We start from the raw sequence: 20,534 nt of genomic DNA, 5'->3' as shown, positions 1-20,534 counted from the left end.
ACAAAAAAAAAAATTAACACATACGAATGTGTTCAATTAATCATAAAAATTTTCCTAGACTCTACTAGGACTTCTTTCTTCCATGCGTATCTTCAATCATCAATTCTACTTCAACTCGGTTGGTGATGGAAATTCCAGACGATGGGACAACTTCAAGAATTACACCAATCGTTCCATCATCCTGCCAATCGAAGGTGTACTTCAGACGTACCGTACTCCTCTAAACGTTTCGTTATTTTATCATCCATATTCTAAAGGCAAGATACCACTCTTACGATATCTTCCGATAGATGTCATTCACTATCATAAGCCTTTCATTTCCTCCATTTACTCAATTCTCTACGAGTCTCCACCATAACGTTTTGTACACCCAAGCAGACGTTCGGTGTACCGGGCGAGAATTTAAGATAAGAAAACTTTATTTACTAAAGACGTATAAATCTCCTTATCACCCCGAAACGTTTACATGCTACTTCTAATATCGTAGTCATACGCTTAGAATCCTAAACACATATGGTTTCCACACCCGGTTGGCAACATACCATAGATCCGAATAATTAATATCATATATGGCAAACATATAACATTTAGCACATAAAATCATTTTAGGCATCTTTCCTAAAATATACTAGTGCTCGTGTCTTAAAATATGGTAGACACTCATCTCACAATCATCGCTTAGCATTCTAAGTTTAAGTCTAGAAATCCTACAAATTCCTAGTTCGCTTAAACTAATGCTCTGATACCAACTGTGACATCCCCAATTTCACGGTCAGAAAAGACCGATTTGTTTATGCTTTGTTTTTAAAATCAGAGTAATCTTTTACAGAAAACAGTTGCGGAATTTGTTCCCAAAACAAATGATAAGAATTTATCAAAGCATTTCTTTAAAGAAATGTATTTTCATTATATAACAAAATCTCGGGATGTCATGTTCAATACAGACCAAAAGCATAAACAGAACAACATAGACCTTACACAGTTAATTATAACTACGGGCCTATAATCCTTATCTCTCGTTACGTCAGCCAACTTATGCTCTTGTGCCACAACCTGTAATACAAAGAAAACTGAGTGGGTCAGGCTTGGGAGCCTGGTGAGCATATAGGGTTTTCAACCCACAATATTATATCTTATATATATATATATATATATATATATATATATATATATATATATATTCAATCATCAAACGATCATTCCAATTACCCATCCCCATTATCTTCCTTACTCTTAAGGGTCTACCCTAAGAGTCATCTATTCGTTCACTCCGTATTAGGCACTAAGACAATAGCTGCCAGGATTCTTTATTAGGCACTAAGACAATAGCTGCCAGGATTCTTTATTCGGCACTAAGACAATAGCTACCAAGGTTCTTTCGTAAAGCACTAATTCCATAGCTGCTATGGCTCATTCATTGGGTACTAAATCCATAGCTACCAGTGTAGGTACTAAGTCCATAGCTACCAACATTTATCTAACAGGTACTAAGTCCATAGCTATCATCGTCTATCTAACAGTACTAAATCTATAGCTATCATCGTCTATCTATCAGTACTAAATCCATAGCTACCAGTGTTCGTCTATACGGTACTAAATCCATAGCTACCAAGGTTCATCTATACAGTACTAAATCCATAGCTACCGAGGTTTATCTTTACAGTACTAAATCCATAGCTACCAGTGTAGGTACTAAGTCCATAGCTACCAACGTTTGTCTATACGGTACTAAATCCACAACTACCAAGGTTAATCTTTCGTCTCATCCTCAAACTCATCCGTCATCACACACCAACTAATTCGTCTACCCATGTTCTACCCAACATATTTGTAGATATAACATACATATATAGTTTAACTCATTTAAAACCTATATAAAACATCCATTCCACGCTTATCTCAAATAAACAACAATATATAAACACATAACACGTATTTCGTAGCAAATACTTAATACTTATATGTTAGAAGAAAGTAACTATACACTCACTCATAACATAGATATAATACATTCAACCAATACTTGTACTAAGATCGTGTTTATGAAAGGGACTATACACTCACTTGTTTAGAAGATGATCGGACAGCACTACGGCTCTAAGAGTAGTAGCTCTTCGGTGAAACTAGAATATCTTCAAATACCTGGCTTCTCGCAGGCAGAGCTTCGGCTCGGAAACTCCTTTCTCCTCGGGATCTTTGGGGCTTCGGGACTCGCTTCGGGTCTCGGGATGATATCGGGGCTTCGGGGGGTTAAAATAGGGCTTAGAGAGAGTATCGGGAGTGAGAGAGAAGAGACGGAGCAACCAAAATCGGCTGACCCTTGATTTCTATTTATAGGGTGAATTTTCTGGGTTCACGTCGTGAGTTTCAAGTGCTCACGTCGTGGGGCTTGATCGTCACTGCATGCGTCATCACAAGTGGGGTCTGACAGAGTCCATGTGACGTTTTTCAGAGTTCACGTCGTGAACACAGTGTTCACGTCGTGAGTTCTGACACAGGATCGGATTTCGTGCCCCGAACTTCATAAATTCATATCTTTCGCATACGAGCTCCGTTTTCGACGTTCTTTATATGCACGCGTAGGTGAGATTATGCTCTAGAACGCTCGTTTAGACTCCGTTGGCTAATGTTGAATTTATTTTTATTATATTTTTATTATATTATTTTTAGTAGGCCGGGACAGGAAAACTCCGTTCGAAATTCATAACTCCTTCATCTGAACTCCGTTTTCGTCTGTCTTTTTATCGTTGGACTACTATTGATGAGATCTTCAATTCTCATTTAGAAAGTTTTGGCTAAATATCACTCGACCTCAATCTCGAGTTTCGGGCTGCATAGTGCTAATGCTGAAACTTCGAAAAATCATAACTTCCTTATACGAAGTCAGATTTAGACGTTCTTTTTATGCACGCTCTAGGTTTAACGTATTCTACGACTTTGATTTAGATCGCTAAGGTCAAATATCGCTCTAACGTAAATTCACTATTTACGTCGCGCTGTGTCGTGCCGGTTCTGTCGCGAAACTTCGACAGGTCATAACTTCTTCGTTATAACTTGGATTTCGGCGTTCTTTATATGTACAGAATCCTTGTAACATATACTATAACCTAGTTAAGATTAATCCTTCTAAATAATATTCCATCAAAAAGTCATTTTTGATGCTTATCGTCTCTATATTGACTAGCCCCGATCTGCGGGCGTTACATTAACCGACACATTGATTAGGTGGTTTGTAACATTGGGTGTACCAAACTAATATGCATGGTTATTCACACCTTGTTTGTGATCCTCAGCATCCCAGTCACAAACTGGAAGGGCACAATCGAGATTTAAACATGCTATTGAAAAATTCAATGAATCTCAAAGGATCTAGGAATTTCAATCCATTTAAAACTTAATAATCAATTTCGTTTTTTCATGGTGGAAATTGGTAAATCGTCATTTACCTACCTTCAAATATTTTGCAATTGGATTACGACATCCCTTTTCCGAATTGTAAAATATTGTGTTGGGTCCTAGCCTTAATATTTCATTTGGGTGTTATATTAAGGACTTAAATCAACTAACTTGAATTTCTCCCATTGTAGATGTCTAGTTCAAACCACTATGGTCTTCCCAAATCTTTTGGAACAAGCTTTCCTCTTGAAGATGATATCCTACGTGGCGATCAAGGTGAAAGATTAATCCATTTGTCGTACATTAATGGAAATGGAAATCATACTTCACTTCCTCCACCCCTCCAATAATTCTCCCTAACCCATAAGTTCAAAGACTAGAAAAGTTCAAGGTCACTCAAGCCCTACTTGCAATGAAATATCAAGATGGAAGACCTGTGTGTACTCATTCCTTGGAGATGAAGTCACATATTGACAGGCTGAGAGTATTGGGTGTCGAAGTCTCGAGGAAGCTGGCTGTTGACTTGGTTCTTCAATAACTTCCTGAGTCATATAGTGAGTTCATTAAGGACTACTATGTGACAGACCACGACATGACCCTTATTGATCTTACATATTTGCTTGTTGCTGCTGAATCAACAATGATTTGGCGCACTGGAAAAGCAAATTTGATTGGAAGATCTACTTCTTAAACTTCCATGGACATTGGCAATGGTAACATTGGAAGTGCAGAAAAGATTTCTCTTCCCAATGGAAAGGAATCGGCCATAGTCAACCCGGTTGACCAAATGGTGAAGAGAAAGGCTAAGTCTGAGATTGTCTCATGTGCCAATGCAAAAAAATCCATTTGTTTCTATTGCCATTTGAAGGGATATTGGAAGCAAAGCTGCCCTGACAACCTGAAAGATCTGAGAGAAGGTAGAATCAAAAAGTTTGACTCTGCTTCTGGTAAGTCTACTGTCTAACTCTATTAAGTTCCTAATTATTGATTCTTAATACATGATGTGATGTTTTGTAGGATCATGAAAAAGGAAGAAAGCTTAAAGGAAGAGTATGTTGAATCTGGTCGCGAAGATGGATTTCAATCGCATGGTTCGATGATCGGATTTTTGAGCTGTTGCTTAAGAGTTATGATAAATTGCTTGGAAATTTGTAATAACATAGTTTTCATTTATAATTGCATTGTAAGGAAAAGTTTTTCCGCATTTTATAAATAAATAAAAATTGTTTTTTATTTTATTATATCTCCTTGCAATGGCATTTGTGAAAATTGATGTTTGTATGTTTCTATGTTAGCAATATGATTTTGATTCTTTCGTTTGTGGTAGTGTCGAGAATTTTCCAAATAAGGAAAGATTCTCATCACCCAAGTTTCAATTGGATAGAAACTTGGAATCATGCAACTTGTAGTGTGTGATGAATGAGAACCTTTGCCTTTGGGAAATTAAGACTAATTCCTTGTTCACATGAATATGTGAGTCAAGTGAAGGACTAGGAGATTGGGTACACTTGGTTGTGCGCTGGTCAGGTCCACCGCAAAGATCGATAAAACTATTCGTCATGATTTACTGAAAGTAAGTAAATATGGTTATGCTTACAAGTTTAAGTATAATTTTGAAACATTGGAAAAGTTTCAATGTATGGCAAAACGAATGAGAAGAATCAAATTAGGCAGAAAGATAAATGTTTCTCCAATATGAAAAGATGGGAGTGTACTTTAGTATCGTGTTTTGTGATCATCTTAATGATTATGGAAAACCATATCACAATTAATACTCTAAGGACACCTTAGTGCACTTGTATGTGTAAGAAGAGGAATCGTGAATTGTTGAAATAGTTAAATCAAAAGGTGAATCATACTTCATTCCAAGAACAAGTCTTAGAGTCATACTCCAAGATTGTAACTTGAGTGACATAATCTTAAGAAAGGTTTATAACACTTGTCAAATGTAGAGTACTCTTGTACATTTGAAATTGGTAAGTTGTGATGTCTTGGTAAGGACAAAGACCAACTAAGACCAATTGTGTGAAGTGTTTATCTTGATAAGAATCCGCACTAACTCTTGAATATTTGTTTTTCAAGGAATGGTTCATAACAAGAGAATATTATATGTCAAGAGGTCAGTGGGAGTCTTAAAGATCTTGAAAAGTTTCAAGAACTAATCAAGAATAAACCTATTGTTAATCACCAGCACACGACTTGAGGTTGTAACCTATCGTGATGACACATTCTTATTTCTGTGCTCATTCAAGTTAAAAGTTGACTATGCGTGTGAGTTCTATGAGTTCTGAGTTGTTTGCATAAAGCAAAGCACCCGGATCAATGAAAGTTTCAGTGATCAGTATGGGTGAGCTGCTTAACAACTTGGAAGACATGGTAGGTCCTTGTGCTACCAGGTGGCAAGAAATTAAGATTGAGCAAGTTCAGTCCATATGAGTTTGGATTTGTCACTAACCTTGTCTTATGATTATGGTTTGAAAAATTCACATGGATAGGAACACATACACCATAAAATCTAAGTGTCATATGGTTTCTCTCCGATTCATGAAAATGATTGTGAGGAAACGCTTTCACTAAGTAGATTTTAAATAGTTAGCAATTGTGATATTTGCATTCTCAAATTCGATTATGATTACGACATCCCTCTTCATAGTTTGAATTGTGAGAAATGGCAAAGGTCTAAACATTTGGGACTTATTGATGTAAGTTCTAAAATTGTTTAGACACACATGTGAGCTATCTAAGGAAAGGTGTATGAGTTTGAGAAGCCTAGATAAAGTCTTATCGAAGCATCTCGTATTAGAAATCTATGCTTTGGAAAGGAAGTCCATAAGTACTGATTTCTAGAAGTCCAGTTGATTTCTGAATACATATCAAAGCTAGTGGGAGCATAAGTGTTATGCTAGTAAGATAATAATTATTATGCTAGTGGGAGCATAATTATTATGGTAAGTGTTGCAAGTTAGCAATGTTAATTATAGAAAAACAAAAGGTTTCAAATCACAAAGTTGTAGGGTTTGAAAAGTTGTTTTGCTATAATTAAGGGAGAGGAAATTATACTTCATTTCAAAATCTAAAAGCTTAAATTGAGTTTTTAATCAAATTTAGTCAATATATATATATGAATGTTATGTTGGAATGGTTCAACATAAGGAAATTCTATATATGGAAATGTATATTGCGTTCTCAAAATTTGATTATGATTACGGCATCCCTCTTCATAATTCGAATTATGAGAACATGGAAAACAGAAATATTGTAGCAAAAGACTGGTCAAGTATCATGTCTTTATGAATCGTGTCCAATATGCTTCAGGTATAGGATCGATTACATATGCTATAATATTCATCCGTTCTAAATTTTCCAAATGCCTAGGGCATTAAGAGGGAAAAAGGACTAGAACCGGATATGCCTAAAGTGGTTAACAACTGTTAAGGATAATCTGAGGTTCGCCAATGATTGGTCGCTTGTAGTTGGAAGTATAAAAATGGATGGACCATATTGACACACTCTGAGAAGAGGTAACTCTTGTTCAGAAGTGATAGTCAAAATGGGAACATGGAAATGTTTCCATAAGTGGAAGGTATTCTTTGCATCTGTGTAAGATTAGGAAACTTAATGCAAGAAGGATGTTCAAAGGAATGTACTTTGAATTTGAGACTTCGTTTCCATGGGATTGCTCTCCATTGGAATACTTTGTAATGCATGTTGCCATGTCTCTGTAACTTTTGTGCATAGTCATTACAAGAGGATCATTGCATATAAGTTTAGAATCTAACAGATTACAGTAAATGGCAAGAATTTGATATTCTTACATTTACGGTAAGGATTTGGAATTGTGAAATGAGCATCATTGAAATGTTGTCAATTGATCTATTTCACAAAGTAAGGATCATAGATAAACATAGTGTGCATGCTTGGAGCATGGGACAACTATTGTTTTAATTCAAGTATTAAGTTGATTATACGAAACATTATACAATGAATAATGAGTAATCAATATGACACTCAAAAGTTTTGGGGCCATATAGGATTAGTATTATTCTTGTGTTTCACTTTGCATGTTTTGACTTCCCGAATAACTAGGTTATTCAAACCATCCATAGTCAATCATACTTTGTGTCACACCCCCAAACCGAAACGGAGGAAACGTTCAGGGGTGGAGGACGTCATGTATAGTATCACAACAATTGTATCATAGTAATCAAAGTAAACACAACCATTACATTGAATAAGTAAAATATTTACATCTATTTGATACATAGTTTGTATACACCAAAGGTATAACAAAATATAAAAGACGTTACTCTATACGCTCTGTCTTCTAAAAAGCTGCGGGAGTACCTGTCTACTGATTTCCTGAGAATACAAGCGGTTTTGAAAAGAGAGTATTAGCATTGAGCTGGTGAGTTCATAAGAATGTTTTTGAATGTAAACCTGTCGTTAAATCTGTAAAAGAATGTTCGTATGTTTCCAAGAAAATCCAATATTTTCTAACATATATGATTGTTACTGTGTTCCATAAAGTATTAGTTTGTATGCTTGGTTACCACCAACTGTATTTTATAAGGTTGTTATGAATGAAAACCCTATTTATGAAAACCCTGGCTACTACCAGTAATGTATAGAGTGTTCTGTTTGAAAACCTTGGTTACCACCAGTAATGTATAGTAGTTTTATTACTTAAATAAGACCATGTATTGTATCCCTGAAATCCTCCAGTGTAATGTATAGTAGTTCTATTAATTAAAATAAAACTAATGAAGAATGAAATCCCGTAAACAAAGGTTAGTTCATACTATTGTGATTCATATAACCATACTTGATACGACCTAGTGACCTTTACGACGTTCTTCAAGTGTCAGATATTATGACATTTGTCACCTCAGGCATGCCTGCCTAACTGTAGCTAGCAGTTCAGGTGTGGGATTGTCAGTCCCGAATAGATCTAGTCACAAATCTCACACTCTCCCTCCAGGAGACTCTAGTTATACTGTGTTAGGATTTAATTTCGTACCCTGTAGGGTACCAATTGAAGTAGTGCCTCACAACCTTGTATTAAGTAGTTTATGTGTTATTTTGTATCGTTCTCTTGTACTTGAAATCATATGTATACCTTACAGAGTAATAATAATTATACTTAAATAATAATAATAATTATTTAGTGTGGTACTCTTATATTCAGAAAGTAGTAATGTATCCCATAAACTATATTTGTCATAGTTTAAATGATTGCTAATGTAAAATCCTGAGATGGCAAAACTATGTATTGAAATCCCAAACTATACCTATTATAGTTTGCATGTGTGTTAAGTGCTCGGTTCATGTATTTCTCTGAAAACTATGCAATTATGGTTGTGAGTTGAAAACTTCCCTTATGCTCAGCATGTTACAAAAGGGACAAATTATCTAAATACTTTATAAAAAGTGGTGATCTTCTGATTGTATCAATTGAATAAGTTTTAATCTTGTTGAAATACTATGTATAAAGTTCACAAAACTATTTGTTTTTAGGCTTGTACCCCCCCTAAAAGCTTTTAAAATAGTAAAATCGTATGTGTATGAACTCACTGATGATTGCGTGTAAGTGTCGGGCAATGAGACTGGAATTGAGGACCCTCGAGTTGTACGCGAAGTTAATGAAATCCTAACAAAAATTACACACATATTTGTATCTAAAATTAGCGAGTTCATTAAATAATGTGTTAGAAAAAACACTTGTTTTTGGTTAAGGAATGTTACTGAGACTCGTTCGAAGTGGAAAAGTGGGTTTGCAGCCAAGATTCACGAGGTAGGGTAGTTTGCGGCCGTGAAGGGTTTCCAGCCGTGAACTGTACTCGGCCGTGAACGGTTTACTGCCTTTGAAGGGTTTACGGTCTTTGAAGGGTTCACGACCTGTTCTTGGTGTTCTTCGTGGAATATGAAGATTTGAAGGGTTTACGGCCGTGAACTCAAGAACAACCAGGCTTGATCAGATGAAAAGACGGGTGTTTTGATGCTCCAAAACGAGTTCCAATGCGGATTGAGTGATAGATGAAGATAAATCTTGTGTTTTCGGGTGAGGATTTTTAGAGAGAGAGAGAGTGTATGCGGACAGAAAAGTATAAATGAGGGTAGGAACCACGTATATATAGGCTGGGTGTATGGTCGGTGGTGGGGTCCAGCCGTGAACGGTTTACGGCCGTGATCGGGTTCACGTCCGTGAACACCACTCAGACCGGATTCAACTGATTTTCGAAGAAAACTCGGGTTTTTACGTTAATTTGGTTCCAACTCTTAATTTATATATAAATAAAACGATTTTCTAAACCATAAGAATTTAACGGAACAAATAAAATTCGAGATTTTATTTAACGGAATTTGATTAATGTTGACGGAAAAAGGTTCGGGTCGTCACATCATCCCCCCGATAGAGGGAATTTCGTCCCGAAATTCAAACATAGAATACAAATCATGGACTCGGGAAAAGATGAGGGTACTTCTGTTGCATTTGATCTTCTCGCTCTTAAGTGAATTCAGGTCCCCGCTTGGCATTCCAGCGGACCTTCACTATCGGTATGCGACTTTGCTTTGTTCGTTTGACTTCCCGATCCATGATTTCGAATGGTTCTTCCACGAAATTTAGGTTCTCATTGGTTTCGATTTCATCAAGAAGGATTACGAGAGTCTCTTCGGATAGACACTTTTTGAGGTTTGACACATGGAAGATTGGATGAATGTTGTTAAGTTCTTGGGGGTAAACAGAGTTTGTATGCTACGGGACCGATCCTAGCAAGGATCTCGAATGGTCTAATGTATCTTGGATTAAGCTTTCCACGCTTTCGAAAGCGTATCATGCCTTTCCAGGGTGAGACCTTCAATAGAATGTGGTCACCAACCTGGAACTCCAAAGGTTTTCGTCTCTTATCGGCGTAGCTCTTTTGTCTATCTCTTGAAGCTTTTAGTCGTTCTCGGATTTGTACGGTCTTTTCGGTGGTTTCTCGAATGATTTTTGGGCCTATGAGAGTGCTATCAGGGACTTGGACTCTAGCTAACTGCGTGTCACCCACCTCAGCCCAGCACATAGGGGATCTGCACTTACGGCCATAGAGGGCTTCAAACGGTGCAGCCTTGATGCTGGTATGATAGATGTTGTTGTAGGAGAACTCGACCAAGGGCAAATGGGTATCCCACGACTTACCAAAATCGATAACGAACGCTCTCAGCATGTATTCTAAGGTTTGAATGGTCCTCTCACTCTGCCCATCGGTCTGCAGATGGTAAGCTGTGCTCATATCCATCTTAGTTCCAAGAGCCTTCTGCAGTGATTGCCAAAATCTCGAGGTGAATATGTTATCCCGATCAGAGATAATGGACACAGGCACACCATGCAGATGAACTATCTCTTGGATGTAGATTCGTGTCAGTCTCTTCATTTTGAATGTTTCTTTGATTGGTACGAAGTGGGCGGATTTAGTTAATCTGTCGACAATTACCCAGATAGTGTCATGGCCACTCAGAGTCTTGGGCAGTTTAGTGATGAAATCCATCGCAATCCCTTCCCACTTCCACTCAGGTATTTCTGGTTGCTGAAGTAGACCTGAGGGCTTTTAATATTCCACCTTCACCTTGGCGCAAGTCAGACACTTGCCCACGAAGGTAGCAATCTCTGCTTTCATGTTTGGCCACCAATAGAGCTCTTTGAGATCCAGATACATTTTATCCGAACCTGGGTGAATGGAGTACTTGGACTTGTGAGTTTCGTTCATGAAAACATCCCTATAACCACCGAACTTGGGGTCCAGATCCAGTTCATGAAATAGTATACTCCGTCTCCCATGACCTCTAAGTTCTTTTCCATTCCCCTCAAGGCTTCAATCAACATGTTTTCTGGTTTCAAGGCTTCCAGCTGAGCCTCTCTGATTTGTGCGGATAGATGGGAATGGATGGTCATTGTCTGTGCCTTCACTCTGCGACCTGAATACTCCTTCCGGCTGAGGGCATCTACTACCACATTGGCCTTGCCGGGATGATAGCGTATTTCACACTCATAATCATTGAGTAGCTCTACCCATCGCCGTTGCCTCATGTTCAACTCTTTCTGATCGAAAATGTGATGTAGGCTCTTATGGTCGGTGAAGACAGTGCACTTGGATCCATAGAGATAATGTCTCCAAATCTTCAATGCGAAGACCACTGCTCCCAACTCCAGGTCGTGAGTTGTATAATTGACTTCGTGTGCTTTCAGCTGTCTCGAGGCATAGGCAATAACCTCTCCTCGCTGCATGAGCACACAGCCTAGGCCCTGATTGGATGCATCGCAGTAGACAACGAAGTCCTTCGTCCCTTCTGACAGAGATAAGATAGGTGCGCTGCATAAGGCCTGCTTTAATGTTTGGAACACAGTGTCTTGATTTTCTCCCCAACTAAAGGATACACCTTTCTGAGTCAGGGCGGTTAGAGGCTTAGTAATCCTGGAGAAATTCTGGATAAGCCTACGATAGTAGCCACCAAGACCCAAGAATTGATGGATTTCTGTGGGCGTCTTCGGTGCTGACCAATTCTCAATCGCCTTGATTTTTGAAGGGTCCACGTGTATGCCTTCTTTGCTAACCACGTGACCGAGGAAAGTTACCTTTCTGATCCAGAATTCGCACTTAGAGAACTTTGCATATAGTTTCTCCGCCCTTAAAGTTTCTAGCACTAGCCTCAAGTGCTATCTATGATCTTCCTCACTTCAAGAATAGACAAGTATATCATCAATGAATACTATTACGAACTTGTCTAGGAAAGGGCGGCACACCCGATTCATCGGATCCATGAATACCGCCGGTGCGTTGGTTAGACCAAAGGGCATCACTACGAACTCATAGTGACCATACCGAGTCTGAAATGTTGTTTTAAGAACATCACCATCATGGACTCGTAACTGATGGTACCCTGATCTCAGGTCTATCTTTGAGAAGTAGTTGGCTCCCTAGTTGATCGAAGAGGTCGTCGATTTGGGGAAGAGGGTAGCGATTCTTGATGGTGAGCTTGTTCAGTTCGCGATAATGTATGCACATCCAAATGGATCCATCCTTCTTTTTCACAAATAAGACTGGGGCTCCCCAGGGTGAGGAACTTGGTCTGATGAATCCCTTGTTAAGTAGTTCATTGAGATGGTTGGATAACTCTTGCATTTCTGTCGGCGCTAGACGGTAAGGGGATTTGGCTACAGGGGTAGCTCCGGGGATTAAGTCAATTCGGAACTCGACTTGGCGCTCGGGAGGAATTCCGGGAAGATCTTCTGGGAAAACATCAGGAAAGTTGCAGACTTCGGGGATGATCTCGAGGTCTTTAAATTCCAGTTTCTCATTACGACATGGGCTAGGAATGCATGACACTCCTTTAGCAGATACTTCTAGGCTTTGATGCACGAAATGATACGAAGGCTTGAGCTGAGTTTATCACAATAAATAATGAGGGCTTCGCCAGATGGCAGATTGAGACGAATGGCTTTTTCATAACAAAGGATATCAGCACGATTGAGGCTCAACCAATCCATGCCGATAATGACATCGAAACTCTTTATGGAAACTAGCATGAGGTCGATTGGAAAAGAATGGTCATTTAGGGTAAGGGTACAACTTATGAATATGTCGTTAGTGTTCTCTTTCTTACCGTTAGCCATCTCAACGGTGAATGTTTCGGTTAAAGGTTGGGATTTATGCTTGAGTAGATGCTTAAATGCATGACTAACAAAACTTCTCTCTGCACCCGAATCGAAAAGAATGCATGCATAAGAGTTGTCGAGGAGGAACGTACCCGTGACTATGGTGGGATCAGTGACTGCTTCCTCCTGGCCCATGGCTAGCACTCTCTCTGCATTGCCATCAGTTGTTGCATTGGGACAATTCCTCTTGAAGTGCCCGGTTTCTCCACAACCATAACAGGCTTGACCAACACCAGCTCCGTGAGCCTGATTGATTGGTTGGAATGGTGACATGTAGAAACGAGTTGTGGGCCCCTTTTGCCACATTTAATGCATTGCAAATCACGACACGGTCCGTGATGGTGAAAATTGCACTTGTCGCACCTTGGGAGAGTACCAGTATATCTATTGGCAGGTGCTTGGGCGGTTGGAACAGCGGGAGGAGTAGTAGCAGCGTGGACTGTCACTGTTTGTTGCTTTTTGGAGGGCTCTTGCGAAGATTGGCCCTTGCGCTTGTTCCAAAACTTTTTTTTCCGACCACTCGCCTTTGGTGGTTCAGGAAGGGCTGTTACGGTTTATTGATCAACCCCGTGATCTATCAGAGTCTACGCCAGGCACTTGGCGCTATCAAATGTGAGAGGTTTAGCAACCAAAACGTTTCCTTGAGTTGGGAGTGTCAATCCCCAAGTATACCTCTCAATTTTCTTGCTTTCCGGGGTGACCATCCCGGGACACAGAAGAGCCAGGTCGCTGAACCTAGTAGTGTACACAGAAATTTCAGAACCCTTCATCTTCAGGTTCCAGAGCTCGTGCTCCAACTTTTGCATCTCGCCCCTCGGGAAATACTCTGCAAGGATTAATTCTTTCAGATTCTCCCAACCCATGGCATTGGCTACCGGCAGAGTTAGGGATTTGACTCGGCTTTTCCACCAAGTTAATGCTCTATCGGTGAAGGTGCAGGCGGAAAACTTTACCTTGCTTGCCTCGGGGCACACACAGATCTCAAAAATTGATTCGATCTTCTTGAACCAACGAGTTAGGGAAATTACACCTCCATTGCCGTCAAAGGATTTGGGTTTCGCATTCATAAAGTATTTGTAGGAACACTCCTTTTGGTATCCCTGACCACCATCAAGATTAAGGGGATGGGTACCACTTCCCGATCCGCTAGAGCCACCAGAATTAATCTGCGACATCGCGGCAGCCACAACGAATGTAACTGCTGCCTGAAACATAGCAGGATCGAACCGAGGAGGTGGCGGCATCGGATCTGTCGGGGGATTGTTGTTCTTTCTGTTGGTTCTCTTCCTGGGAGGCATCTTTCTCTAAAAGATACAAGGGAAAATGACGATAAGCCTCCTACATTGATCATGAATCGGATATTTTCGAGCAAGGTATGTCTTAATCCTACAACGATAACAGAGATCCAAGACAAAGGTTTACTAACATAAACAAGGAATTACAGGTCTTTCGTTTGCGAGGATTTGTACTACTTGTAACGACGTTGTGCAGTGATATAGTGTTATAAAATACTCCTATAGTATTTTAACTATGTACTTCATTAGTATCGGATTTGGTGAGTTTTAGACTTGTCACGGCACCACGGTCACTCCCAAACACATGTTGGTGATATCTCAAACAAATATAGTTGATCAGGTTATATTGGCCCCACATATGATTACATAACTATTCAGGTTTAACCGCAGTGCCCAACTCGTCCTAAAAACTTTTATGTAGTTCTTACTATGTTACAGCTTCTAGTATGTATGTATACTTGTATAATTATTATAAAATACTTATATTTTAAAAGTATACTTTTAGTTTCAGAGCGCTTCAGACCCTTTAGTGTTTATAGTTGTATACCATGTAAGGTTCGGTGTACTTAGTTCACTATAAACAAGAGCTCTGATACCAATCTGTCACACCCCAAAACCGAAATTGCGGAAACGTTCAGGGGTGGAGGACATCATGTATAGTATCACAACAATTGTATCATAGTAATCAAAGTAAACACAACCATTACATTGAATAAGTAAAATATTTACATCTATTTGATACATAGTTTGAATACACAAAAAGTATAACAAAATATAAAAGACGTGACTCTATACGCTCCGTCTTCTCAAAAGCTGCGGGCGTACGTGTCTACTGATTTCCTGAGAATACAAGCGGTTTTTGAAAAAGAGAGTATCAGCATTAAGCTGGTGAGTTCATAAGAATGTTTTTGAATGTAAACCTATCATTGAATCTGTAAAAGAATGTTCGTATGTTTCCAAGAAAATCCAATATTTTCTAACATATGTGATTGTTACTTTGTTCCATAAAGTAATAATTTGTATGACTGGTTACCACTACCTGTATTTTATAAGGTTGTTTTGAATGAAAACCCTTTTTATGAAAATCCTGGCTACTACCAGTAATGCATAGAGTGTTCTGTTTGAAAACCCTTGTTACCACCAGTAACGTATAGTAGTTTTATTACTTAAATAAGACCATGTATTGTATCCCTGAAATCCTCCAGTGTAATGTATAGTACTTCTATTAATTAAAATAAAACTAATGAAGAATGAAATCCCATAAACAAAGGTTAGTTTATACTATTGTGAGTCGTATAACCATACTTGATACGACCTAGTGACATTTACGACGTTCTTCAAGTGTCGGATATTATGACATTTGTCACCTTAGGCATGCCTGCCTAACTGTAGCTAGCAGTTCAGGTGTGTATTCCCCCTGAAATACTGTGTATAAAGTTCACAAAACTATTTGTTTTTTGGCTTGTATCCCCCCCTTGAAAGCATTTAAAATAGTAAAAGCGTAGGGTATGAACTCACTGATGATTACGTGTAAGTGCCGGGCAATGAGACTGGAATTGAGGACCCTCGAGTTGTACGCGGAGTTAATGAAATCCTAACAAAAATTACACACATATTTGTATCTAAAATTAGCGAGTTCATTAAATAAAGTGTTAGAAAAAACACTTGTTTTTGGTTAAGGAATGTTACCGAGACTCGTTCGAAGTGGAAAAGTGGGTTTGCAGCCAAGATTCATGAGGTAGGGTAGTTTGCGGCCGTGAAGGGTTTCCAGGGGTGAACTGTTCTCGTCCATGAACGGTTTACTGCCTTTGAAGGGTTTACGGTCTTTGAAGGGTTCACGGCCTGTTCTTGGTGTTCTTGGTGAAATATGAAGATTTGAAGGGTTTACGGCTGTGAACTCAAGAACAACTAGGCTTGATCAAATGAAAAGACGGGTGTTTTGATGCTCCAAAACGAGTTCCAAGGCGGATTGAGTGATAGATGAAGAGAAATCTTGTGTTTTCGGGTGAGGATTTTTAGAGAGATAAAGAGTGTATGTGGCCAGAAAAGTATAAATGAGGGTAGGAACCACACATATATAGGCTGGGTGTATGGTTGGTGGTGGGGTCCAGGCATGAACGGTTGACGGCCGTGATCGGGTTTACGGCCGTGAACACCACTCAATCCGGATTCAGCTGATTTTCGAAGAAAACTCGGGTTTTTGTGTTAATTTGGTTCCAACTCTTAATTTATATATAAATAAAACGATTTTATAAACCTTAAGAATTTAACAGAACAAATAAAATTCGAGATTTTATTTAACGGAATTTGATTAATGTTGACGGAAAAAGGTTCGGGTCGTCACACTTTGGAAGTAGGTATTGAGGCAAGATTGTCATGAATGGGCTGTAGTTTGTCTACGTGTTTTAAACATAGCACAAGTTTGCTGCAGTGTTCATGAGTACTCCTGGAATAAGATTCGAGTATTGGATTCAACCCACGCTAATCTGAATCACTTCATGGATTTTATCACAAGTGATTGTGAGACGATAATATCTTATATTCTTGAAACCAAGACATGTGAGTTGTAATTTACAAGTCGGTTGCACATTGACATAAGTAAACACACCAGTAACTTGGTGTTATAAAACATATTGTTGTGTGTGATTTGATGAGTAAGTACAAGCAAGCATTTGAGTCGAAGTTTATCCGTTCCTTTTATCCCATGTGGTTAAAAGCGAAATATGTGGGCCCCTCGATAATTTAGTGATGACACCCGTAATTTCTTGGCCAAGCTTGAACTGATTTGATTTGTTCAATTACTTGGTCGTCACAAATCGAAAATCGGGAAACAACCGATAGATAGAGAGATTGATTATAATCCATGTATCAGTCCATATGATATTTAGAATGGAGGAATATATGATCCCTTATCTAATGGATGCGTCATTGACTAGGACAGAGTTCGACAACGGCTTTTAATAGCTACAATTGCTAGTCGGGATTTTGGAGTCGTACTTGCAATAATAGTTATTAGACTTATCCAAGTGGGAGACTGCTGGATTTGGTGTCTAAGCCCATAACTATAATTAGTATGTACTTGAACCGAGAGTAGCATGGTCCATTTGGGTTGCATATCACCACGAAAATTTGATAGGATGGACTTTTGAGAAGAGGTTATTTATGATTTATTAATATATTATAAGTTCTAATATATTAATATGAAATCATATTATTTAATTAGTATTGATCAAGAATTAATTTGGAATTAATTTAGTGATCAAAAGGACTAATTAAATGTAAGGGGATTGATTTGGTAAATCAATCATTCTTATGGTGTGGGCTTATGGTTATTTAGGATGGACTAAACCAATATGGTAGTCCATGGATAGTCCATGGAGGTTTTAACCCATGGATCCTAAGTAAGATGAAAAGTCATTCACATTAGGGTTTACATGGATGTAACCCTAATCCTAGCCACACTATATAAGAAGACCCTAGGGTACTAAAATCGGCACCTATTGATCTTTGGAAGACTATAACCGATTTTTAGTGTGTATAAATTCTCTCAAAAGTCATTGATATTGCCATATTTATAAATGTTTTTAGGTAATATTTACTTATGTTTTTGTTAATATTTTGGCTATTTGCATTAAATAATGATACTTAGAAGCTTTAATTGTACTTTGCAGCCAAATTGAAGCATTTTTGGTGAATAGGACTGAAATTGACAAAGCATGGAACTTTGGAGGCTTGGAGAATGAAAGAAGAGGAAATCCCCGTAATTTGCTAACTTCACAACGTGAGTCATAACTATTCACGACGTGAATGGGACTATTCCAGAAGATAAGCATCGCGGAGGAGGAATCCTTGTAGAACACGAATATCTACTGAATTCACGTCGTGAGTCATACTCATTCACGACGTGAGAGCGAATTTTATGATAACTATATATTCTCTTGATCTAAAACTTGGGAGACTTTTGGCTAACTTGGAGGGTTCCTGGAGACAAAATTCAGAGGGAGAAGAGGTCTAGAATTGGCTTTCAACACCAAGGAAGAAGGAGAAGTTCATTATTAGCTTAATAGTTTGGTACATTTAAATATGTCTTTGAATATGATTTTTTTTATGTTTGTTTGCTAGTATGTCCAGCTAAATCTAGCTGCTTCTGTTAGCTAGATGAAGCTGGAACTCATGGTTTCAATACTTTAGTTTTGATTTACTTGTTGGTTATGACTTGTGTTTGATTGATTTAACCTAGCATGTTTGATTTAATATTTGATTCCTTTAAATTCTTGTTCTGTGTAGTTAGTGAATATGAATCTGCATGAACTTGAATACCTAATAATTCAGTGAACACTAGTTTATTAGAGCTAAGATCAAACCAATCTTAGATAAGTAATTGAATTATTGAATTAAGCTGTGCTAGAGAGCTCATATTATAACCGTAAGTGTGTTTTTCAAATCAATCTTACATTGCTCCAATTCCATTTAATAATTGATTCTGCGTTAACTATTGTGTGACCATACATAGATTTACATGAATTAATTAATATTAGTAAATTTAGAACCGAATTGCTAATACTATCTTAATTGGTAACCAATAGTAATTGTCATAACTAATTTATAAACCATTGAGGGAAAGTGGATTCGAACTAACAAAAGTGTTTGTTAATTGATTGAATTTTGTGTTACGAATTAAGTTCTTCTAAACTTGCAAAATTAGATAAAACCCCTTCCTTTATTAGAAAATTAGGTTAATTTGATAGTAGGTAGATTAATTAGTTAAAAATGTTCCCTGTGATCGACACCCGACTTACCTGACTATTCCATAATTTGACTAGGTACACTGCCTAGGTGCAATTTAGTTAGTTAAGTTAGTTAGGTTATAAATATAAAATTAGGTGTAGCTATTTGCACGCATCAAGTTTTTGGTGCCGTTGCCGGGAACGACTTATTTAATTGTTGATTTATTTGCTTCAAATTAATCGATCCTTTTTGTGGGGTAAAACCTACAAAAAATTATTTTTGCAGTTTAGTTTATTTTCTTCCAGAACTGAATTCACGACGTGAGCCTTAATTACTCACGACGTGAATCCAATCATTTCCAGTTTTCTTTGTTTTTCTGTTTTAGTTCAGTTTTACGTTTTTATTTTTGTTTATTTTGCAGAAGTTCATGACCAGAGGTTCTAATACACCTTTGGTGCCACCATTTGAAGATCCAGAGTCAGCCCTTCACAAGAAGACGGATAAGAACGCAGAAGTGAACGAAACACCAAAAAGATCATCTTTCAAGGACCTCAAATCAGTCTTTGGAAAGAAGTCGGGAAAGAAAGTGGGAGATTCGAGTACATCATCAAAGGACAAAAGCAAGATAGAAAGCTTTGAGCAGGACCCAAACCCAAAGGATACCGAATACGATACCGAGCCCGAATACGAATTAGAAAGGAGTGAACCCGAAGACGAACCAAAAACCGAGATGCCAGACATTGCGGATATGTTCATGGGAGCATACAAGAAGCGGATACGAGATGATGCTGGTCCCGGTTTAGTACAACCTGCAATTCCCACCACTGCAACATTCGAACTGAAAGGACACATCCTTACTACACTTAGGGATGTACCGTTTTCTGGAAAGGATCATGAGGATGCTTACAAGCATTTGGATGAGGTCAATGACATTGCAGACTACTTCAATGTACATAATGTCCCTAGATATATATTCTTACTAAGGATGCTCCCGGTTACTTTTAAAGGAGCTGCAAAAGACTAGCTTAAAGCACTTCCACCTGGTTCAATCACTACTTGGGCACAAATGAAAGAGCAGTTTCTAGAACAATTCTGCCCACCATCCAAGATATTAAAACTCAAGAAGGCAATAGCCAACTTTGAGCAAAACCTGGGTGAGTCGCTTTATGAGGCATGGGAACGCTATAAAGGGTTACTAAGAAATTGCCCTCAAAACGACCTCAACATTCAACAAGAAGTATTCATATTTTATGATGGGGTGACTGTCATGACGAGGCAACTCCTTGATTCTCAAGGACCACTTACAAAGAAAAATCTGGGTGAAGTGAAGGATTTAAGTAAAGAATTTGCAAAGCATTCTCGTGAGTACCACAATCCAAGAAATGATGGAGTAAAAGGGAGCGGGGGTGGAAATTCTGCAG

At 38.4% G+C, this 20,534-nt stretch overlaps 1 non-coding gene across 1 annotated transcript; it reads right to left on the bottom strand.

Annotated features, from left to right (window-relative positions):
• Nucleotides 1–20,227: 20,227 nt before the first annotated feature.
• On the bottom strand, nucleotides 20,228–20,334 carry LOC145117899 (small nucleolar RNA R71). Its single transcript, XR_013712892.1, has one exon. It is a non-coding gene; the product is annotated as a small nucleolar RNA R71 (small nucleolar RNA).
• Between the last annotated feature and the right edge of the window lie 200 nt (nucleotides 20,335–20,534).

The sequence above is a fragment of the Lactuca virosa genome, chromosome 5 (genome assembly GCF_052849685.1).
Source record: "Lactuca virosa cultivar CGN04683 chromosome 5, Lactuca_virosa_CGN04683_v6, whole genome shotgun sequence".
Classification (NCBI taxonomy): Eukaryota; Viridiplantae; Streptophyta; class Magnoliopsida; order Asterales; family Asteraceae; genus Lactuca; species Lactuca virosa.
The sequence above is the reverse complement of the archived record's forward strand: the minus strand, read 5'-3'. Positions and strand labels throughout refer to the sequence as shown.